At 54.2% G+C, this 17,463-nt stretch overlaps 17 non-coding genes and 7 pseudogenes across 17 annotated transcripts; all 24 read right to left on the bottom strand.

Annotated features, from left to right (window-relative positions):
- Positions 1-1,212: 1,212 nt before the first annotated feature.
- LOC121681577 lies at positions 1,213-1,326 on the bottom strand. Its single transcript, XR_006022189.1, has one exon. It is a non-coding gene; the product is annotated as a U5 spliceosomal RNA (small nuclear RNA).
- A 353-nt stretch (positions 1,327-1,679) lies between these two features.
- Positions 1,680-1,870, bottom strand: LOC121683727. Its single transcript, XR_006022884.1, has one exon. It is a non-coding gene; the product is annotated as a U2 spliceosomal RNA (small nuclear RNA).
- Positions 1,871-3,426: 1,556 nt separating this feature from the next.
- LOC121684754 lies at positions 3,427-3,519 on the bottom strand (annotated as a pseudogene).
- Positions 3,520-3,671: 152 nt separating this feature from the next.
- LOC121681570 lies at positions 3,672-3,785 on the bottom strand. Its single transcript, XR_006022183.1, has one exon. It is a non-coding gene; the product is annotated as a U5 spliceosomal RNA (small nuclear RNA).
- Positions 3,786-4,147: 362 nt separating this feature from the next.
- On the bottom strand, positions 4,148-4,338 carry LOC121683379. The gene has a single exon (XR_006022765.1). It is a non-coding gene; the product is annotated as a U2 spliceosomal RNA (small nuclear RNA).
- Positions 4,339-4,490: 152 nt separating this feature from the next.
- Positions 4,491-4,604, bottom strand: LOC121681565. The gene has a single exon (XR_006022182.1). It is a non-coding gene; the product is annotated as a U5 spliceosomal RNA (small nuclear RNA).
- Positions 4,605-4,966: 362 nt separating this feature from the next.
- LOC121683375 lies at positions 4,967-5,157 on the bottom strand. Its single transcript, XR_006022764.1, has one exon. It is a non-coding gene; the product is annotated as a U2 spliceosomal RNA (small nuclear RNA).
- A 152-nt stretch (positions 5,158-5,309) lies between these two features.
- Positions 5,310-5,423, bottom strand: LOC121681559. Its single transcript, XR_006022181.1, has one exon. It is a non-coding gene; the product is annotated as a U5 spliceosomal RNA (small nuclear RNA).
- Positions 5,424-5,777: 354 nt separating this feature from the next.
- LOC121684094 lies at positions 5,778-5,953 on the bottom strand (annotated as a pseudogene).
- A 1,682-nt stretch (positions 5,954-7,635) lies between these two features.
- Positions 7,636-7,747, bottom strand: LOC121684557 (annotated as a pseudogene).
- A 152-nt stretch (positions 7,748-7,899) lies between these two features.
- Positions 7,900-8,013, bottom strand: LOC121681555. The gene has a single exon (XR_006022179.1). It is a non-coding gene; the product is annotated as a U5 spliceosomal RNA (small nuclear RNA).
- A 362-nt stretch (positions 8,014-8,375) lies between these two features.
- LOC121683530 lies at positions 8,376-8,564 on the bottom strand. Its single transcript, XR_006022813.1, has one exon. It is a non-coding gene; the product is annotated as a U2 spliceosomal RNA (small nuclear RNA).
- Positions 8,565-10,120: 1,556 nt separating this feature from the next.
- On the bottom strand, positions 10,121-10,213 carry LOC121684747 (annotated as a pseudogene).
- Positions 10,214-10,365: 152 nt separating this feature from the next.
- LOC121681544 lies at positions 10,366-10,479 on the bottom strand. The gene has a single exon (XR_006022174.1). It is a non-coding gene; the product is annotated as a U5 spliceosomal RNA (small nuclear RNA).
- A 344-nt stretch (positions 10,480-10,823) lies between these two features.
- Positions 10,824-11,031, bottom strand: LOC121683832 (annotated as a pseudogene).
- Positions 11,032-12,625: 1,594 nt separating this feature from the next.
- Positions 12,626-12,718, bottom strand: LOC121684440 (annotated as a pseudogene).
- A 152-nt stretch (positions 12,719-12,870) lies between these two features.
- LOC121681541 lies at positions 12,871-12,984 on the bottom strand. The gene has a single exon (XR_006022170.1). It is a non-coding gene; the product is annotated as a U5 spliceosomal RNA (small nuclear RNA).
- A 361-nt stretch (positions 12,985-13,345) lies between these two features.
- On the bottom strand, positions 13,346-13,536 carry LOC121683369. Its single transcript, XR_006022761.1, has one exon. It is a non-coding gene; the product is annotated as a U2 spliceosomal RNA (small nuclear RNA).
- Positions 13,537-13,688: 152 nt separating this feature from the next.
- LOC121681535 lies at positions 13,689-13,802 on the bottom strand. The gene has a single exon (XR_006022168.1). It is a non-coding gene; the product is annotated as a U5 spliceosomal RNA (small nuclear RNA).
- Positions 13,803-14,164: 362 nt separating this feature from the next.
- Positions 14,165-14,355, bottom strand: LOC121683365. The gene has a single exon (XR_006022760.1). It is a non-coding gene; the product is annotated as a U2 spliceosomal RNA (small nuclear RNA).
- A 152-nt stretch (positions 14,356-14,507) lies between these two features.
- On the bottom strand, positions 14,508-14,621 carry LOC121681528. The gene has a single exon (XR_006022164.1). It is a non-coding gene; the product is annotated as a U5 spliceosomal RNA (small nuclear RNA).
- A 362-nt stretch (positions 14,622-14,983) lies between these two features.
- On the bottom strand, positions 14,984-15,174 carry LOC121683357. The gene has a single exon (XR_006022759.1). It is a non-coding gene; the product is annotated as a U2 spliceosomal RNA (small nuclear RNA).
- Positions 15,175-15,326: 152 nt separating this feature from the next.
- On the bottom strand, positions 15,327-15,440 carry LOC121681525. The gene has a single exon (XR_006022163.1). It is a non-coding gene; the product is annotated as a U5 spliceosomal RNA (small nuclear RNA).
- A 354-nt stretch (positions 15,441-15,794) lies between these two features.
- LOC121683602 lies at positions 15,795-15,966 on the bottom strand (annotated as a pseudogene).
- Between the last annotated feature and the right edge of the window lie 1,497 nt (positions 15,967-17,463).

Here is a 17,463-nt window from a genome sequence, read left to right as displayed (position 1 = left end):
CAGAGATTACACTTTCTGCCATTTGTGCAATCTTCGAAAAGATGCCCAATTTCTCTACACTTCCTGCATACAATTTCCTGGCACGCTTCGGCAAGATGCCCAAGCTGGCCGCATTTGCGACACAGCTTAGGCATCCCTTGGTAATGAATGTAGCCCCGGTTCTCTCCCAACACAATCATAGACGGAATCTGACGGAGGCCTAGGTAACTGCTCGGGTCTTCCCATTGTTTAATGGGAACTCTCCACGAGCAGTTCCAAATGCCGTCCTCGTCCAAAACCTTAACTGGTGGGCTACGAACCGCGCAAAATCTAGCCAGCCATGTGCTAATGTCTTCCCCAGTCACAGTTTCATTGAACATTCTAACAATCACCACTTTTTGTGAATTGTCCGAAAGTTTCTCAACTTCAAACATGGAGAGCTGGTCTTTACAAGTAACAAACCGTTGCCAAAAACTATTAAGCAGTGAAGCCGAGCGAAAGCTAACATCAAATCCCTTGTTCCCAGGCAGAGTCACCAAACAATTCAGTTCACTAGCATTAAAACCAAGCATCTGTTGGACACACTTTCTTGAAAAGTCCAATCTGGACATCTCCATTAGCCTTCCATTTTTTGACACGAAATTAAAACGTACGCTGTGGTGCCTCCTCATGCCAGCACGAGCAGCCGACATGGTGGAGGCACCACCAGCCTAAACCTAAACTAAAACCACTAAAACTATAAATACTTAAGACAATAAATTAACTAAAAAACTATGCTAAAAGGCTAGGCTAAAACAAGCTAAAAACCACACAATAAAAAGGAGCTAAACAGCGCTTACCTGGGCCTGCTGTTTTAAAAGGAACTCCAAAGGAAGAGGCAGCTGCTTGGACCTGTTAAAAGAGACAAAAAACACAAAACAGTACAAAAAACAAAACGAAAAAACAGTAATTTTTGAGACAGAAAAAACACACAAAACCAATATAACTCCCGGATGAGAGTGTCCAAACCACCACAAGGTAAGGACCGCCTTCCTCTCACCGCGAGTCGACCGCTGTCTTAGCCAAAAGGCCGAGAAGCGATACCCCACAACTGCACGGGGTGCGGCGGCCCCTCTAGCGACGCCCCCCGCGCTCACATGGTTACGGGGGGAGGCGGGGCCAGCAAAAGCGGACCGCCGCCGCCGCCGCCGCAAAACAAAACACCACGACGCTCGACTTTGGACAGGCAGGTGCAGCTCCGCCGAAGCAGAGCTTCCAAAAATACCGTAAACTCGGGGCAGTTCCCCTCCACGGAAATCTTTAGTAAAAGGCGAAAGATTTGTACGAGATGAAGAGAAACCCGAGCGATGGCTGCCACAGGGCACGCCGGACGGAGAGCATGAACGGCGCCGGTCGTGGACGTGAGGGTGACTCCAAGGCGTTGCCCAGTGGCAACAAGACGGCAGTATCAACATCCCCTTTAAATTTAAATGTGTAAAAAAAAAAAAAAAAAAAAAAAAAAAAGAGTAAAAGGGCGGGAAAACCCAAAAGGGGCCGAAAAGGGAGGTGGCGCGGTTGGCCAAAACACCTGGCAAGGACTCCTGCTGCTGCGTCTGCTCTGCTAAGGAGGATTTCATCACAGTCAGTCAGTCAGTCAGTCAGTCAGTCAGTCAGTCAGTCAGTCAGTTCCACTGGGTTGGTTCTTTTCTTACACAGTCAAAGGAATGTGCACCGTTCCCGGAGTCGCTGCAATACCGGGTCGATGCGTGGAGCGGACGGAGCAAGCCCCTCTTCCGTCTCCCTGTTCCAAAAATCAGATTAATATATGGTCCTCGGGTAGAGGACGTATCAGATATTAAACTGATAAGAACAGATTTTTTTTTTTTTTTTTTTATTGAATATAAACAGAGCACAGCAGCCTTGAAACTACAACACACAGGAGATACACATATAATACACACAACACACAAAAGATACAGAAGGAAGTTAATTTAAGCTAGACTAGAGGCTGCCACCATAAACAATAACACATAATCACAAGGGCCCAGGCACGCAGGCCCGGCCAAACACAGCAAAAACCAACCCACCCACAAACTTTAATCCACCCCAACCCTCACAAAACATACATCAACCCAGCACAAACACAACCTCCCCATCACTTCTCTTCCCCACCACCAGGACCCGACTATTCCATACCCAAAGTCCGTTTCAAGCTGTCCACATCCCATCCCACCAGCTGGGCAGGGGGGGTGGGAGAAACCACCCCCCCAGCAGGCAACACCTCCCGCACAGAGCCCGCCGAGCTATCCGTTCCGTCCGGCTCCACCACCACCTGACCACTCGCAGTACCAGGCCCGGCCTCCGGGGGCAACGAAGGACCGGGGACCAACGCCCCCGTCCGCAGACGCCTCACCGGAGTGTCATCCGGACCCCCATCCTCCAGGGGGCGCTTCCCAGCCATCTCCGCCATACCTGCCATCTCCACTTCCTGCGATTCGGTATGCTCCGCCCAATCTCCAACCGTCTTCCTCTCCACCTCGGCAGCGACTCCTCCCACCGTCTGCATGGCAGCCATGTGCTTCCCCATCCCTTTGTCTCCCAGTCGGCCATCTTGGCGGCCATGCGGCGCATCCTTCAACGTGCCTCCAGTCCCTCCAGGTCCTTCCAACACAGGCGAAACTGCCACCGGCACCACTTTGGGAGCCGGGGCAACAACCTGCAACACAGTACCCCCAGCAACCTGCCTCCCACCACCACCAGACACAGCAATAGACCCACCAGCCACCACCCCAGCATAACTACTCCTTTTCGGACATGACACAAACAAATGGTCCCCCTTCCCACACAAATTACAAGTCCTTGCAGCCTTACAAACATTGGCTAAATGCCCCACAGTCCCACACCGATAGCACGGCTTAGCCTTACACTCACCCCGCAAATGTCCACGCTGTCCACAAGTCCAGCAAGTGTTCGGCAGTTGAGGCACAAACAACCTGCCGCGGTCTGCCCCCAACGCGAACTCATGAGGCGGAATCATCCACTCTCCATTCGGCCGCAGATGAAACGTCACTCGATACCTCCTCTTCCCCGTCCAAAATCCAAACTCGTCCACGATCTTCTCCCCCTCAGCAATCCGGCTACAATACCTCTCCAAAAACGACCTGATGTCCTTCTCCAGCACGTGCGGGTTGAAGACATGGATCACCACCGTGTACATCTCCTCTCCAAACTCCCAACCGCACTTCCACAGCACGTTGTCGTCATCCCGCTTCCGGATCTCCTGCCATCGCCTCATCGTCGCATGCAGAAAGGACACCTCCCGAAACGTCACCTCGTACTGAAAAGGCGGCCGAGCAGCCTGCAGACACAGGACCTCCTTTCCAGACAGCCCCAGCTCATCCCTCAGGATCTTCTCTGCCACGAAGCCACGGGTCACCTCCACACCTAAATCCACCGGAAACTCCAGCCGGAGGGTGCAAGCACCCACCCCCAGTGACATCGCCTTCTTCTTGGCAAGCGCAGATACTACACTTGATCTTAGCCAAAAGGCCGAGAAGCGATACCCCACAACTGCACGGGGTGCGGCGGCCCCTCTAGCGACGCCCCCCGCGCTCACATGGTTACGGGGGGAGGCGGGGCCAGCAAAAGCGGACCGCCGCCGCCGCCGCCGCAAAACAAAACACCACGACGCTCGACTTTGGACAGGCAGGTGCAGCTCCGCCGAAGCAGAGCTTCCAAAAATACCGTAAACTCGGGGCAGTTCCCCTCCACGGAAATCTTTAGTAAAAGGCGAAAGATTTGTACGAGATGAAGAGAAACCCGAGCGATGGCTGCCACAGGGCACGCCGGACGGAGAGCATGAACGGCGCCGGTCGTGGACGTGAGGGTGACTCCAAGGCGTTGCCCAGTGGCAACAAGACGGCAGTATCAACATCCCCTTTAAATTTAAATGTGTAAAAAAAAAAAAAAAAAAAAAAAAAAAAAAAAAAAAAGAGTAAAAGGGCGGGAAAACCCAAAAGGGGCCGAAAAGGGAGGTGGCGCGGTTGGCCAAAACACCTGGCAAGGACTCCTGCTGCTGCGTCTGCTCTGCTAAGGAGGATTTCATCACAGTCAGTCAGTCAGTCAGTCAGTCAGTCAGTCAGTCAGTCAGTCAGTTCCACTGGGTTGGTTCTTTTCTTACACAGTCAAAGGAATGTGCACCGTTCCCGGAGTCGCTGCAATACCGGGTCGATGCGTGGAGCGGACGGAGCAAGCCCCTCTTCCGTCTCCCTGTTCCAAAAATCAGATTAATATATGGTCCTCGGGTAGAGGACGTATCAGATATTAAACTGATAAGAACAGATACTACACTTGATCTTAGCCAAAAGGCCGAGAAGCGATACCCCACAACTGCACGGGGTGCGGCGGCCCCTCTAGCGACGCCCCCCGCGCTCACATGGTTACGGGGGGAGGCGGGGCCAGCAAAAGCGGACCGCCGCCGCCGCCGCCGCAAAACAAAACACCACGACGCTCGACTTTGGACAGGCAGGTGCAGCTCCGCCGAAGCAGAGCTTCCAAAAATACCGTAAACTCGGGGCAGTTCCCCTCCACGGAAATCTTTAGTAAAAGGCGAAAGATTTGTACGAGATGAAGAGAAACCCGAGCGATGGCTGCCACAGGGCACGCCGGACGGAGAGCATGAACGGCGCCGGTCGTGGACGTGAGGGTGACTCCAAGGCGTTGCCCAGTGGCAACAAGACGGCAGTATCAACATCCCCTTTAAATTTAAATGTGTAAAAAAAAAAAAAAAAAAAAAAAAAAAAAAAAAAAAAGAGTAAAAGGGCGGGAAAACCCAAAAGGGGCCGAAAAGGGAGGTGGCGCGGTTGGCCAAAACACCTGGCAAGGACTCCTGCTGCTGCGTCTGCTCTGCTAAGGAGGATTTCATCACAGTCAGTCAGTCAGTCAGTCAGTCAGTCAGTCAGTCAGTCAGTCAGTTCCACTGGGTTGGTTCTTTTCTTACACAGTCAAAGGAATGTGCACCGTTCCCGGAGTCGCTGCAATACCGGGTCGATGCGTGGAGCGGACGGAGCAAGCCCCTCTTCCGTCTCCCTGTTCCAAAAATCAGATTAATATATGGTCCTCGGGTAGAGGACGTATCAGATATTAAACTGATAAGAACAGATACTACACTTGATCTTAGCCAAAAGGCCGAGAAGCGATACCCCACAACTGCACGGGGTGCGGCGGCCCCTCTAGCGACGCCCCCCGCGCTCACATGGTTACGGGGGGAGGCGGGGCCAGCAAAAGCGGACCGCCGCCGCCGCCGCCGCAAAACAAAACACCACGACGCTCGACTTTGGACAGGCAGGTGCAGCTCCGCCGAAGCAGAGCTTCCAAAAATACCGTAAACTCGGGGCAGTTCCCCTCCACGGAAATCTTTAGTAAAAGGCGAAAGATTTGTACGAGATGAAGAGAAACCCGAGCGATGGCTGCCACAGGGCACGCCGGACGGAGTGCATGAACGGCGCCGGTCGTGGACGTGAGGGTGACTCCAAGGCGTTGCCCAGTGGCAACAAGACGGCAGTATCAACATCCCCTTTAAATTTAAATGTGTAAAAAAAAAAAAAAAAAAAAAAAAAAAAAAAAAAAAAGAGTAAAAGGGCGGGAAAACCCAAAAGGGGCCGAAAAGGGAGGTGGCGCGGTTGGCCAAAACACCTGGCAAGGACTCCTGCTGCTGCGTCTGCTCTGCTAAGGAGGATTTCATCACAGTCAGTCAGTCAGTCAGTCAGTCAGTCAGTCAGTCAGTTCCACTGGGTTGGTTCTTTTCTTACACAGTCAAAGGAATGTGCACCGTTCCCGGAGTCGCTGCAATACCGGGTCGATGCGTGGAGCGGACGGAGCAAGCCCCTCTTCCGTCTCCCTGTTCCAAAAATCAGATTAATATATGGTCCTCGGGTAGAGGACGTATCAGATATTAAACTGATAAGAACAGATTTTTTTTTTTCCATAATAATGTTTATTACATAACCAAAGCTTAAACAACCATACAAATACGTCCCCCGTGGACGACCAAAAATTACCAGAAAGGAAAACCAAAAATACAAACCCAGAATAGCCACCGGGACCTAGCCCGGGCAAGGGCCAGCCCCCCTAGGGGGCCCCCCAAAATAAAAGGCCCGAAGGCCAGACAAACAAACATAAACCCAAGTCCACACAGCAGAACATCACAAACCCCCCAATCCCCACAAGCCTCCCCCCAAACCCACACAGATAAACAAAACCCTCCCTACTAACAAGGGCATTATACACTCAAACCCATCCCCCAAACAACACTTTCCCAACCCCAGATCCATCTTTAATCCTCCCCCAAAACAGCACAATATGCACTTCCCCACTAGTCCATGCCCATAGTCCGCTTCAAACTGTCCACATCCCACCCAGCAAGCTGGGCAGGGGGGGGGGGGGGCGCCTCCCCCGACCTGCAGTCCGCCCCTCCGTCACCGACTCCTCTGAATCCGCCGACTCCTCCGACTCCAGCCCCACCAACTCGCCCGTAGTTCCTGACTCAGCCTCCGGGGGCAGGGAGCGATCACAGGCCGCCACCCCCTCCCCCGGCCGCTGACGCCGCGCCGGAACACTCTCCGGACCTCCACCCTCCAGGGGGCGCTTCCCAGACACCATCGCCAGTTCCGCCATCTCCTCGTCCTGGGAGGCCGTTGCCTCCGCCCAGTTCAGCGTCCCAACCCTCTCCATAGCCACGCCCGGCCTGCCCTTCGACCCCGCCGTCCCTCCGACCTCTGGGCGGCCATCTTGGCTGCCATGCGGCCTAGCGGTAGCCGTAGCCACCAGGCTGCCACCATGCGGCCCAGCTCCCGCTCCACCAGCAGACACTGCAGTTCCCTTTACTCCACTCGCACCAGCCACCGCTAGTCCAGTCGACCTCCGCTCCAACTCTCCAGTCACCAAAGGAGCCCCTGTGTGGGAAACAGAAACCCTCCCACCACCACCAGATAACCCCACCACCGCTCCCGCATAGCTCTGTCTCCTAGGGCACCTCAAAAAGAGGTGATCCTTAGCCTCACATAGTGAACACTCCCTTCTCTCCCCACAGTCTTTCACCACATGCCCCACCGCCCCACAACGAACACACCGCTGCGCAACACAATCACTCCTCCAGTGTCCCTCTTCCCCGCATCCCCAACAAACAGTCGGCAAGTCCGGCAAAAACACCCTCCCTCGATCCGACCCCAGAGCAAACAAATGCGGAGGCCGCAGCTGGCGACCCTCCGCAGAGATACGAAAACGCACACTGTACCTCCACTTTCCAGTCCAAAATCCGTTGGCATCCAAGATCTTCTCCCCTTGTGACACCACGCTGCAATATCGGCTCAGGAACCACCGCAAGTCCTGCCCCAGCACGTGCGGGTTGAACACCTGCACCACCACCGTGTTGATCGAATTCCACTCCACGCGCCTGATCCCCGTAACCCGAGCGTCACCATACCCCCTCCCATAGGCGACGCGCAGGTCCTCCTCCGTCCTGAAGGTGACGTCATGCCACCCCTTCTCCGGGTAGTCCTGCAGGCACAGCACCTCGGCTCCCGATAATCCCAACACGCCCTTGAGAACAACCTCTCCAAATCCAGCCCGGTCCATCTCCGCCCTCCTCTCCTCCGGGATCAGGAACCGGATCGCCTGCTTCGGTATCCCCTTCATCTCGGCCAACTTGTCCACCATCGCTGCCTCGGGTAATCCCAGTGGATAAGAACAGATACTACACTTGATCTTAGCCAAAAGGCCGAGAAGCGATACCCCACAACTGCACGGGGTGCGGCGGCCCCTCTAGCGACGCCCCCCGCGCTCACATGGTTACGGGGGGAGGCGGGGCCAGCAAAAGCGGACCGCCGCCGCCGCCGCCGCAAAACAAAACACCACGACGCTCGACTTTGGACAGGCAGGTGCAGCTCCGCCGAAGCAGAGCTTCCAAAAATACCGTAAACTCGGGGCAGTTCCCCTCCACGGAAATCTTTAGTAAAAGGCGAAAGATTTGTACGAGATGAAGAGAAACCCGAGCGATGGCTGCCACAGGGCACGCCGGACGGAGAGCATGAACGGCGCCGGTCGTGGACGTGAGGGTGACTCCAAGGCGTTGCCCAGTGGCAACAAGACGGCAGTATCAACATCCCCTTTAAATTTAAATGTGTAAAAAAAAAAAAAAAAAAAAAAAAAAAAAAAAAAAAAGAGTAAAAGGGCGGGAAAACCCAAAAGGGGCCGAAAAGGGAGGTGGCGCGGTTGGCCAAAACACCTGGCAAGGACTCCTGCTGCTGCGTCTGCTCTGCTAAGGAGGATTTCATCACAGTCAGTCAGTCAGTCAGTCAGTCAGTCAGTCAGTCAGTCAGTCAGTTCCACTGGGTTGGTTCTTTTCTTACACAGTCAAAGGAATGTGCACCGTTCCCGGAGTCGCTGCAATACCGGGTCGATGCGTGGAGCGGACGGAGCAAGCCCCTCTTCCGTCTCCCTGTTCCAAAAATCAGATTAATATATGGTCCTCGGGTAGAGGACGTATCAGATATTAAACTGATAAGAACAGATTTTTTTTTTTTTTTTTATTGAATATAAACAGAGCACAGCAGCCTTGAAACTACAACACACAGGAGATACACATATAATACACACAACACACAAAAGATACAGAAGGAAGTTAATTTAAGCTAGACTAGAGGCTGCCACCATAAACAATAACACATAATCACAAGGGCCCAGGCACGCAGGCCCGGCCAAACACAGCAAAAACCAACCCACCCACAAACTTTAATCCACCCCAACCCTCACAAAACATACATCAACCCAGCACAAACACAACCTCCCCATCACTTCTCCTCCCCACCACCAGGACCCGACTATTCCATACCCAAAGTCCGTTTCAAGCTGTCCACATCCCATCCCACCAGCTGGGCAGGGGGGGTGGGAGAAACCACCCCCCCAGCAGGCGACACCTCCCGCACAGAGCCCGCCGCGCTATCCGTTCCGTCCGGCTCCACCACCACCTGACCACTCGCAGTACCAGGCCCGGCCTCCGGGGGCAACGAAGGACCGGGGACCGACGCCCCCGTCCGCAGACGCCTCACCGGAGTGTCATCCGGACCCCCATCCTCCAGGGGGCGCTTCCCAGCCATCTCCGCCATACCTGCCATCTCCACTTCCTGCGATTCGGTATGCTCCGCCCAATCTCCAACCGTCTTCCTCTCCACCTCGGCAGCGACTCCTCCCACCGTCTGCATGGCAGCCATGTGCTTCCCCATCCCTTTGTCTCCCAGTCGGCCATCTTGGCGGCCATGCGGCGCATCCTTCAACGTGCCTCCAGTCCCTCCAGGTCCTTCCAACACAGGCGAAACTGCCACCGGCACCACTTTGGGAGCCGGGGCAACAACCTGCAACACAGTACCCCCAGCAACCTGCCTCCCACCACCACCAGACACAGCAATAGACCCACCAGCCACCACCCCAGCATAACTACTCCTTTTCGGACATGACACAAACAAATGGTCCCCCTTCCCACACAAATTACAAGTCCTTGCAGCCTTACAAACATTGGCTAAATGCCCCACAGTCCCACACCGATAGCACGGCTTAGCCTTACACTCACCCCGCAAATGTCCACGCTGTCCACAAGTCCAGCAAGTGTTCGGCAGTTGAGGCACAAACAACCTGCCGCGGTCTGCCCCCAACGCGAACTCATGAGGCGGAATCATCCACTCTCCATTCGGCCGCAGATGAAACGTCACTCGATACCTCCTCTTCCCCGTCCAAAATCCAAACTCGTCCACGATCTTCTCCCCCTCAGCAATCCGGCTACAATACCTCTGCAAAAACGACCTGATGTCCTTCTCCAGCACGTGCGGGTTGAAGACATGGATCACCACCGTGTACATCTCCTCTCCAAACTCCCAACCGCACTTCCACAGCACGTTGTCGTCATCCCGCTTCCGGATCTCCTGCCATCGCCTCATCGTCGCATGCAGAAAGGACACCTCCCGAAACGTCACCTCGTACTGAAAAGGCGGCCGAGCAGCCTGCAGACACAGGACCTCCTTCCCAGACAGCCCCAGCTCATCCCTCAGGATCTTCTCTGCCACGAAGCCACGGGTCACCTCCACACCTAAATCCACCGGAAACTCCAGCCGGAGGGTGCAAGCACCCACCCCCAGTGACATCGCCTTCTTCTTGGCAAGCGCAGATACTACACTTGATCTTAGCCAAAAGGCCGAGAAGCGATACCCCACAACTGCACGGGGTGCGGCGGCCCCTCTAGCGACGCCCCCCGCGCTCACATGGTTACGGGGGGAGGCGGGGCCAGCAAAAGCGGACCGCCGCCGCCGCCGCCGCAAAACAAAACACCACGACGCTCGACTTTGGACAGGCAGGTGCAGCTCCGCCGAAGCAGAGCTTCCAAAAATACCGTAAACTCGGGGCAGTTCCCCTCCACGGAAATCTTTAGTAAAAGGCGAAAGATTTGTACGAGATGAAGAGAAACCCGAGCGATGGCTGCCACAGGGCACGCCGGACGGAGAGCATGAACGGCGCCGGTCGTGGACGTGAGGGTGACTCCAAGGCGTTGCCCAGTGGCAACAAGACGGCAGTATCAACATCCCCTTTAAATTTAAATGTGTAAAAAAAAAAAAAAAAAAAAAAAAAAAGAGTAAAAGGGCGGGAAAACCCAAAAGGGGCCGAAAAGGGAGGTGGCGCGGTTGGCCAAAACACCTGGCAAGGACTCCTGCTGCTGCGTCTGCTCTGCTAAGGAGGATTTCATCACAGTCAGTCAGTCAGTCAGTCAGTCAGTCAGTCAGTCAGTTCCACTGGGTTGGTTCTTTTCTTACACAGTCAAAGGAATGTGCACCGTTCCCGGAGTCGCTGCAATACCGGGTCGATGCGTGGAGCGGACGGAGCAAGCCCCTCTTCCGTCTCCCTGTTCCAAAAATCAGATTAATATATGGTCCTCGGGTAGAGGACGTATCAGATATTAAACTGATAAGAACAGATTTTTTTTTTATATTCGTTTATTGCATAACCCAAATTAAACAATCATACAAGTATGTCCCCCATGGACAACCAAAATTACCAGAAAGAAAATCCAAAATTTAAAAAAAATACAAAAACCAGCATAGACACCGGGACCTAGCCCGGGCAAGGGCCAGCCCCCCTAGGGGGCCCCCCAAAATAAAAGGCCCGAAGACCAGACACACAAACATAAAACCAACCTACAAACAAGGACATTATACACTCAAACCCATCGAAAAACAACCCACCCACAAACTTTAATCCACCCCAACCCTCACAAAACAAAACATCAACCCAACACAAACACTCCCTCCCACTCACTCCTCCACCCCACCACCCGGGCCAGACTAGTCCATACCCAAAGTCCGTTTCAAGCTTTCCACATCCCATCCAGGCAGCTGGGCAGGGGGGGTGGGAGGAACCTCCCCCCCCGCAGGCAACACCTCCCGCCCAGAGTCCACCGCGCTATCCGATCCATCCGGCTCCACCACCACCTGACCACTCGCAGTACCAGGCCCGACCTCCAGGGGCACCGAAGGACCGGGGACCACCGCCCCCGTCCGCAGACGCCTCACCGGAGTGTCATCCGGGCTCCCATTCTCCAGGGGGCGCTTCCCAGCCACCTCTGCCATACCTGCCATCTCCACTTCCTGCGATTCGGTATGCTCCGCCCAATCTCCAACCGTCTTCCTCTCCACCTCGACAGCGACTCCTCCCTCCGTCTGCACGGCAGCCATGTGCTTCCCCGTCCCTTTGTCTCCCAGTCGGCCATCTTGGCGGCCATGCGGCGCATCTCTCACCGTGCCTCCAGTCCCCCCAGGTCCTTCCGACACAGGCGAAACTGCCCCCGGCCCTACTTTGAGAGCCGGGGCAACACCCTGCAACACAGTACCCCCAGCAAACTGCCCCCCCGCACTACCATACACAGCAATAGACCCACCCGCCACCACCCCAGCATAACTACTCCTTTTCGGACATGCCACAAACAAATGGTCCCCCTTCCCACACAAATTACAAGTCCTTACAGCCTTACAAACATTTGCTAAATGCCCCACAGTCCCACACCGATAACACCGCTTAGCCTTGCACTCACCCCGCAAATGTCCACGCTGTCCGCAAGTCCAGCAAGTGTTCGGCAGTTGAGGCACAAACAACCTGCCGCGGTCTGCCCCCAACGCAAACTCATGAGGCGGAATCTTCCAGTCTCCATTCATCCGCAGTTGGAACGCGACTCGATACCTCCTCTTCCCCGTCCAAAATCCAAACTCGTCCACGATCTTCTCCCCCTCCGAAATCTGGTCACAATACTGCTCCAAAAACGACCTGATGTCCTTCTCCAGTACGTACGGGTTGAAGACATGGATCACCACCGTGAACAACTCCGCACCATACTCACAATCGCACCTCCTCAGCACGTTGTCGACATCCCGCTCCCTTTTCTCCTGCCATCGCCTCATCGTCGCATGCAGAAAAGTCGCCTCCCGAAACGTCACCTCGTACATCCAAGGCGGCCGAGCAGCCTGCAAACACAGGACCTCCTTTCCCGTCAGCTCCAACTCATCCCTCAGGATCTTCTCCGCCACGAAACCACGGGTAACCTCCTCGCCTACATCCGGCGGAATTCTCAGCCGGAGGGTGAGGGAGCCCACCCCCAACGCCATCGCCTTCTCCTTGGTAAGAACAGATACTACACTTGATCTTAGCCAAAAGGCCGAGAAGCGATACCCCACAACTGCACGGGGTGCGGCGGCCCCTCTAGCGACGCCCCCCGCGCTCACATGGTTACGGGGGGAGGCGGGGCCAGCAAAAGCGGACCGCCGCCGCCGCCGCCGCAAAACAAAACACCACGACGCTCGACTTTGGACAGGCAGGTGCAGCTCCGCCGAAGCAGAGCTTCCAAAAATACCGTAAACTCGGGGCAGTTCCCCTCCACGGAAATCTTTAGTAAAAGGCGAAAGATTTGTACGAGATGAAGAGAAACCCGAGCGATGGCTGCCACAGGGCACGCCGGACGGAGAGCATGAACGGCGCCGGTCGTGGACGTGAGGGTGACTCCAAGGCGTTGCCCAGTGGCAACAAGACGGCAGTATCAACATCCCCTTTAAATTTAAATGTGTAAAAAAAAAAAAAAAAAAAAAAAAAAAAAAAAAAAAGAGTAAAAGGGCGGGAAAACCCAAAAGGGGCCGAAAAGGGAGGTGGCGCGGTTGGCCAAAACACCTGGCAAGGACTCCTGCTGCTGCGTCTGCTCTGCTAAGGAGGATTTCATCACAGTCAGTCAGTCAGTCAGTCAGTCAGTCAGTCAGTCAGTCAGTCAGTTCCACTGGGTTGGTTCTTTTCTTACACAGTCAAAGGAATGTGCACCGTTCCCGGAGTCGCTGCAATACCGGGTCGATGCGTGGAGCGGACGGAGCAAGCCCCTCTTCCGTCTCCCTGTTCCAAAAATCAGATTAATATATGGTCCTCGGGTAGAGGACGTATCAGATATTAAACTGATAAGAACAGATACTACACTTGATCTTAGCCAAAAGGCCGAGAAGCGATACCCCACAACTGCACGGGGTGCGGCGGCCCCTCTAGCGACGCCCCCCGCGCTCACATGGTTACGGGGGGAGGCGGGGCCAGCAAAAGCGGACCGCCGCCGCCGCCGCCGCAAAACAAAACACCACGACGCTCGACTTTGGACAGGCAGGTGCAGCTCCGCCGAAGCAGAGCTTCCAAAAATACCGTAAACTCGGGGCAGTTCCCCTCCACGGAAATCTTTAGTAAAAGGCGAAAGATTTGTACGAGATGAAGAGAAACCCGAGCGATGGCTGCCACAGGGCACGCCGGACGGAGAGCATGAACGGCGCCGGTCGTGGACGTGAGGGTGACTCCAAGGCGTTGCCCAGTGGCAACAAGACGGCAGTATCAACATCCCCTTTAAATTTAAATGTGTAAAAAAAAAAAAAAAAAAAAAAAAAAAAAAAAAAAAAGAGTAAAAGGGCGGGAAAACCCAAAAGGGGCCGAAAAGGGAGGTGGCGCGGTTGGCCAAAACACCTGGCAAGGACTCCTGCTGCTGCGTCTGCTCTGCTAAGGAGGATTTCATCACAGTCAGTCAGTCAGTCAGTCAGTCAGTCAGTCAGTCAGTCAGTCAGTTCCACTGGGTTGGTTCTTTTCTTACACAGTCAAAGGAATGTGCACCGTTCCCGGAGTCGCTGCAATACCGGGTCGATGCGTGGAGCGGACGGAGCAAGCCCCTCTTCCGTCTCCCTGTTCCAAAAATCAGATTAATATATGGTCCTCGGGTAGAGGACGTATCAGATATTAAACTGATAAGAACAGATACTACACTTGATCTTAGCCAAAAGGCCGAGAAGCGATACCCCACAACTGCACGGGGTGCGGCGGCCCCTCTAGCGACGCCCCCCGCGCTCACATGGTTACGGGGGGAGGCGGGGCCAGCAAAAGCGGACCGCCGCCGCCGCCGCCGCAAAACAAAACACCACGACGCTCGACTTTGGACAGGCAGGTGCAGCTCCGCCGAAGCAGAGCTTCCAAAAATACCGTAAACTCGGGGCAGTTCCCCTCCACGGAAATCTTTAGTAAAAGGCGAAAGATTTGTACGAGATGAAGAGAAACCCGAGCGATGGCTGCCACAGGGCACGCCGGACGGAGAGCATGAACGGCGCCGGTCGTGGACGTGAGGGTGACTCCAAGGCGTTGCCCAGTGGCAACAAGACGGCAGTATCAACATCCCCTTTAAATTTAAATGTGTAAAAAAAAAAAAAAAAAAAAAAAAAAAAAAAAAAAAAGAGTAAAAGGGCGGGAAAACCCAAAAGGGGCCGAAAAGGGAGGTGGCGCGGTTGGCCAAAACACCTGGCAAGGACTCCTGCTGCTGCGTCTGCTCTGCTAAGGAGGATTTCATCACAGTCAGTCAGTCAGTCAGTCAGTCAGTCAGTCAGTCAGTCAGTCAGTTCCACTGGGTTGGTTCTTTTCTTACACAGTCAAAGGAATGTGCACCGTTCCCGGAGTCGCTGCAATACCGGGTCGATGCGTGGAGCGGACGGAGCAAGCCCCTCTTCCGTCTCCCTGTTCCAAAAATCAGATTAATATATGGTCCTCGGGTAGAGGACGTATCAGATATTAAACTGATAAGAACAGATACTACACTTGATCTTAGCCAAAAGGCCGAGAAGCGATACCCCACAACTGCACGGGGTGCGGCGGCCCCTCTAGCGACGCCCCCCGCGCTCACATGGTTACGGGGGGAGGCGGGGCCAGCAAAAGCGGACCGCCGCCGCCGCCGCCGCAAAACAAAACACCACGACGCTCGACTTTGGACAGGCAGGTGCAGCTCCGCCGAAGCAGAGCTTCCAAAAATACCGTAAACTCGGGGCAGTTCCCCTCCACGGAAATCTTTAGTAAAAGGCGAAAGATTTGTACGAGATGAAGAGAAACCCGAGCGATGGCTGCCACAGGGCACGCCGGACGGAGAGCATGAACGGCGCCGGTCGTGGACGTGAGGGTGACTCCAAGGCGTTGCCCAGTGGCAACAAGACGGCAGTATCAACATCCCCTTTAAATTTAAATGTGTAAAAAAAAAAAAAAAAAAAAAAAAAAAAAAAAAAAAAGAGTAAAAGGGCGGGAAAACCCAAAAGGGGCCGAAAAGGGAGGTGGCGCGGTTGGCCAAAACACCTGGCAAGGACTCCTGCTGCTGCGTCTGCTCTGCTAAGGAGGATTTCATCACAGTCAGTCAGTCAGTCAGTCAGTCAGTCAGTCAGTCAGTTCCACTGGGTTGGTTCTTTTCTTACACAGTCAAAGGAATGTGCACCGTTCCCGGAGTCGCTGCAATACCGGGTCGATGCGTGGAGCGGACGGAGCAAGCCCCTCTTCCGTCTCCCTGTTCCAAAAATCAGATTAATATATGGTCCTCGGGTAGAGGACGTATCAGATATTAAACTGATAAGAACAGATTTTCCTTTGGAAAACTTTTATTGTCACAAACTCATGTTTTTGCATTACATTTTGATTTGTTTTGTTACATTTCATGGATTTTCTTTGTGGTACATTTTCATTTTTCTTTCATCATTTCATCGCATTATCATCACATCACATGGTTTTCATTCTTTTCACATTTTGCATTTTCATTTCACATTTTACATTTTCATAATTTTTCACAGCACCTTTTTTACAAAAATAAAATCATTTGTCTATAAAAGCCATTTTTGTTTTAAAACTGTGTCTGTGTGTGCAAAGTCCATGTGTGTTTTAAAAGTTCATGTTTGTGTAAAAGGATGTTAAAAGTCCACGCTTTTAAAAGAGTTCCAAATGTAATAAAATGCAATAAGAGTCAATTAAAAGGTCTCCGTTGTGCCAGACTGGGGTGAGCCACTAACAAGAGGCTCCACCCCGCTCTCCAGAAGAGCGAGGCAAGCGCGGATGCGCCCAGTGGAGGTCCTCCCCTCCGCCCGCTGCTCCGTCCCGTGATGGTAGTGGTGGGGGTGCTTCGGCGGGAGCCAGCAGCCGTGGGGGGCGGGAACCTTCTGTTAGTGACCCCGGCCCCCTCCTCCGAATGGCGACGTGCGGCGCCTCCTGCCGCGTAGATGTCACCAGCCGCCGTAACGCTGGCAGGGGCACCGTCACGCGCTTCCCCACCAGCAGGTTGCGGGAGGTCCACAGTGCGGCTTTTATGCAGTTTAGGGTGAGCCATAGCGCGGCGAAGTCGGCGGCTGGGATGGTGGTGGCGCCCTGGCCCACCCCGCTGACCACTAGATGGTAGCTTGGGGGGACCTCCCCTGCTGGCAGGCTCGGGCATTGCAGGGGGCCGGTATCGGCCCACAGGTCCCTCGCCACGCCGCACTCCCAGAGCAGGTGCCGCACGGTCTCAGGTTGGCCGCATCCTGGCCGCGGGCAGGTGTTGATTCTGGCCATGCCCCGGGAGTGCATCACGGCTCTGACCGGGAGGACCTCATGGAGCGCCATCCACGCCAGATCCTTCAGCTTGTTCTGGAGGGCGGGGTGGGCAGCGTTCCTCCAAGCCTGCTTGGCCTCACTGAGTGTGAGGCCGGGAACGGGGCTCACTGCTTCCCGGTCCTGCACAAGGGAGACAAGAGATTTTGCTTTAGTTAAAATGGTGACATCCTGCCCCTCTAAGTCAAATCTCATTAAAAACTTTTTGATAAAAACATATTGAGGGGGCAGGTTAAAAGCAACTGGACGTTTAAGATCAGTATTTAAAATTTTCAGTTTTCTCAGGTACGACCCCATCCAGAACCGTGCCAGGGCTGTTGTCTTGCTGTCTCCGGATGGGGCCGTCGCGTATCTGATGTGGAGGGCGGTGAAATGGGCTCCTAAAAACAGGTGGGGGTCTGGGAGGCCCTTTCCTCCGTTCTCAGGTCTTTTCTTCAGGACCTCCCTCCTTAGTCTTTCCCACTTGGACCCCCACATGAAATAAAACACCGCTCTCTCCACACCTAAAAGAAAGCTCCT

The sequence above is a fragment of the Alosa sapidissima genome, chromosome 1 (assembly GCF_018492685.1).
Source record: "Alosa sapidissima isolate fAloSap1 chromosome 1, fAloSap1.pri, whole genome shotgun sequence".
NCBI classification, from domain to species: domain Eukaryota; kingdom Metazoa; phylum Chordata; class Actinopteri; order Clupeiformes; family Clupeidae; genus Alosa; species Alosa sapidissima.
The sequence above is the reverse complement of the archived record's forward strand: the minus strand, read 5'-3'. Positions and strand labels throughout refer to the sequence as shown.